Source organism: Micropterus salmoides, unplaced genomic scaffold (genome assembly GCF_014851395.1).
Source record: "Micropterus salmoides isolate LMB-PRFRI ecotype aquatic unplaced genomic scaffold, ASM1485139v1 Ms_hic_scaffold_9, whole genome shotgun sequence".
Taxonomy (NCBI): domain Eukaryota; kingdom Metazoa; phylum Chordata; class Actinopteri; order Centrarchiformes; family Centrarchidae; genus Micropterus; species Micropterus salmoides.
This window is the reverse complement of record NW_024044681.1, coordinates 4,469,549-4,473,932: the sequence shown is the minus strand read 5'-3', so window position 1 is coordinate 4,473,932 and position 4,384 is coordinate 4,469,549. Positions and strand designations below refer to the sequence as shown.

At 40.8% G+C, this 4,384-nt stretch overlaps 1 pseudogene; it reads right to left on the bottom strand.

Annotated features, from left to right (window-relative positions):
• Positions 1-61: 61 nt before the first annotated feature.
• Positions 62-4,041, bottom strand: LOC119895451 (annotated as a pseudogene).
• Between the last annotated feature and the right edge of the window lie 343 nt (positions 4,042-4,384).

Below are 4,384 nucleotides of genomic sequence, written 5' to 3'. Positions count from 1 at the left end.
GCCCCTTTTTTAATGAAAGGTTTGGTCTTTTTATTAAAGCCCACCTCTCCTAACCTCAACTACATGATACGGCTACTGATGACTGTTTACCCTGAACTCAGAATGAATATTTTATTTAATTTGATTTATTTACATAATTGATTATTAAATATTTATTTTTGCATTTTTGTAACATTAGTTTTTCCCATATTGATTAGGTTGTGTATATATATAAATATGTTTTCATCTTGTTACTCAAACCACGGTTTGATTTGATTTGAGGATCTGCTGACTGACTGTGAGTGGGGGTTAAATGTGGTTATGTCCTGCTGGCTTTCTGTTTAAATTTAATTAAATACACTGTACAATAAAAAGACTGCCAGTCATCACACAGTGAGGAGGGCAAAGCCAAAAACATCCATGTGTTTACTTTTGATTTTAATCTAACAGATTGCTGTTTGACCTACTTATTTATGTATTGTACGGTGGCGTGTATTTTAACCAATCTTCACTGGATATGTGGGTCTAACATGGCACCCAATATTGGTAGGATGAGTGGTTAAATACTAAACACTTGTTGTGATGCTGTATCTACCTGTATCTCTCCTCCTGCATCATCTGTGTGAAGTAGCTGTAATCTCGTTTGAACTGGGAGTTGAGATTCTCCATGTCGTCTGCCAGCTGTGCCTGAGCCTCCCTGATCTCCCGCACCATGTCTAGCACCTCACCCAGCCGCCCATTGGAGTCTGACCTCCCCGGACCTCCGGAGCCCGCCCCGAGCCGCCGGCCAGGTTCCCGTTTGAGTCACCGGATGCAGACGTCCCCGTGGAGCACTCGTCGTCGCTCTGGTACTTGGTCGCTTTGGCAACTGTGGTGGCGCTCCCGCTCAGACCCCTTGCCCCGCCATCCACATGCAGCCCTGATCCCGTCTCCATGGAGCTCTTGAGGTGGGCGATGTTGTCGGCGCTGCCAAACTTGTTCCTGATAAGGTTGGCAAACTCCCGCGACTTGTTGAAGAAGAACGGTGGTGAGAGCGACACCCCAGGCCCAATTGTTTTAACTTTATCCAGTGCCGGGTGCCGTCCGGTGGCGCTGACGTCCCGCAGGCTGCCCTCCTTGCTGTGAGTTCCAGACTCCTTGCTGCTACCATCCTTGTGGTTGTGTTTCCCGTTGGTCTCGTTGTCCTTCACGCGGCGGTGGTACTGCTCCAGCTTCCGCTGCAGCCGGGCAATTGTGTGCGCAGACTTCTGGTTCTTCTTTTCAAACACCTGACGTATTCGTCCTACCTGCTGCTTGTCGGCATTGTTCACCAGCTTCAGGTACTCTGCGACATTCTGGTCGCGAGCCGTCTGCTCCACCTTAATTTGCTCCGTCACCTAAGGGGAGAGTAAAAAAGAGATTTACCATGAAAATGATCCAATATCAGAGGTCTTTTTTTAAAAGTGTAAAACCTGTAAACGTCTCAGTGTTAAAGGTTCAGTGTGTAAGTTTTAGTGCCATCTAGTGGTGGGAATTGCAACCAACGTCTCACGGCACATTCATGGGCTCTTCGGGAGGTCCTATTTCCTGAATTGTGAAGTCGTTAAATATTATTAATTCTATCTCTTCACTGAACCACTTCATCTGGATGCTGTTTTTACCCAAAACCAACCTGCTAAATGTAGCTCTTCCATAGTGTTTTTCTTAACTCCAGCAGCTAAAAGTTTCTTGTTATTTAAAGTGGTAGTTGTCCTTTGTCAAGCTTTGTTAAACATGTAATAAAATGTATCCCGTCCATGCAAAGTGTCAGAATGAACTTCTAACATTAGCTAAAAGTCTTTGTCGACACATCGGTTTTATAGTAAGTCTCTCCCACTGCCTTTACATTAGAATGCTTTTATTGTGAAGCGCATGCAGGAAGTGGGGAAGCATCAGCTGTAGCTTCATGCATGTTATCTTACCACTATAAATTAACAGAGCGGAACAGTAATCTATTTCATGTGGTTTGTTGATGTTGGCCGATCTGCTTAAGTTGCACTAGAATACTGTGAAACTGCACTAGTTTCACAGTATTCCACTGATCTGCAGATGATGGTAATGTGCCAACAAATGCAAAGAAGGAGAAGAAGAAGACTGCTAGCGAGTACACATGGATGTAAATATTGCTGAATTCAAAATGTTCTAAGAAATCTGCTTTAAAAAATGCATTCAACACATTTGTTTGACCTCAAGGATTCACACAAACACTTCTGATGAGTAAAACTGAATATAAACCTAAGTTTTTTTTGTTTACAAGAAAACGCAGGGCACCTTCGATAAAGGTCAGTACTGGCGACAATATAGATCTGAGCATCCGTTACATCCATTATAAACTAAATTCAGTAATCATCTTCATCTAAAACTAAATTTATTTTACTTTGTATGTTTTGCTCCCTGGGAGCAGCAATTTATTACATTGTTAATAATCTCTTCATTAGGGTTCTGGTAACAGCTCCAAAATGCTTTCAGAAATGAGGATAAAACACAAAATCCACGGAGAGTGATCAAACTAAATTGCTCTGATGCCTTTTCTTTGTATTGTGGAAATAAATCTACTCTTTTCTACAATTTCTAATGAAAGCTGAGACTACAGGGCTATAAAATAAATCAGAAAATGTGGTGGAGTATAATTTCTTATTAATTCAACCAATTCCTTTAATAGCTTTTTTGATTTGTAGATTGATCTGGATTGATCCATAATATAATTCTTGGATAAAGTAATACTGTTTTAACGGCATTATAAACTACCAATAAAACTTAATACTAATTAACTTCTTAATTTAGTCTTTTACTCTTGTGTGTTTGTTTCAAGGGCCCACGGTTCACTGCTCTGCAAGTCAAAACACAATAAATCAACAAAAAGATGTTTCCTCTGACCTTTAGAATCTTCTGCTGCAGGCTGTCAATACCCAGAGCTCCTTTGGTAAAATCCAGGCCGACTCCGTCATCTCCGACACTGTCCACCACGTCCAGGTTGGACTCGGAGCCGCCACGACGAATGGGCACCGGGATGCTGAGGATGTTGACATCGCTACTGCTGCGCTCTGCCTATGGACACACACACAGAAGAATGAAGAGGAGTGAAATAATGCACATCACATTTTCTCTTCTTTAAATGTCTTGTTTGGTTCTATCAACAGTTCTAAACCCCCAAATATTCAGTTTACAGTGATATGGGACAAAGAAAAGCAGCAGTTTAAGAGCCTGGAACTAAAGAGACAAGACATTTTTTCACAGTTTCTGCTTCAATAATGACGATTAATCGATTATCAAAATAGCTGACAGTATTGGAGCAGGATACTTTCATTATTATTATAGCCTTGGAGATGTATTACCATTCAAATTTAGGTATACCTATGATAATAACTATGGTTGAGTAGTACTTCAGAGGTGCAAACTATATGCCTCATTCAACAACCTCAGGGAGAAAATTAAAGCTCTTCTGAAGTACAGTAAGTAGTATGCTGACAGCAAAAAATACATATATATTTGGCACTGACGTCAGGCTAAATTATGTGCCAAAAACCTTGGCCCATATTTATCAAGCTTCTCAGATTTAATCATCGCTACTAAGAATTGACTTTAGAGTAAAAAAATTCTTTGCTCAAAGCTGTGTTTAAAAGTTAGTTATCAAGCATCCCACTCCTAATTTAAGTGAAGTGTACAACTAAATCTTTAGCGTCAGTTTTAAAGCTGATTCACACCCCTTTGCTGCGCCGCAAACAGGTTTTTGGATGACAACATATGCTAGGACCAATCACTGGGTAGATTTGTTTGTTGATGCTATGGTGCCTCTTCCTGTTCAGATAATAGTTCTCATTTACGCTGGGAGCATTAATCTTCATATGTGTGGAAGCAGGCTATTTGCATGAACTGTGTTTGCTTCTGCAGGGTGTTGTTGGATAGTCAATGAAACGCGTGACAATAACCGGTACGTGCTATAATTGTTTCCATGACAATTCGGCTTATTGATGGTTGTGATGGCCCTACATCATCAGCATTGCATCGCTGCATTTTTCCTGTGGCAAAGAAACGAAGCGTCATTACCACCTTTCATTCAGCTGAAAACACATTACTGCGTAAAATCAGTGGCGCAGATGACGTCACTCACCAACTCGCTGACAAAAATGATGCATGCTCTGTCCAAAAGATAGCGTTTGATTAACTGTGCTTCATCAACAGCTGTCTTAAATAACTGGGAGAATAAGAGTGATTGTTAGCTTTAAGAAATTTGATAACTTGCTTTTATACTTAAAAATGGGAGTAAATTTCATGAATTCTCAGCACTTAAGACTAAAATCGCACTTTGAGAAGCTTGATAAATACGGGCCCTGCTGCACAATCTCGTGCCTTTAATATAAAATATCAGGTGTGTTTACGTGGCCTC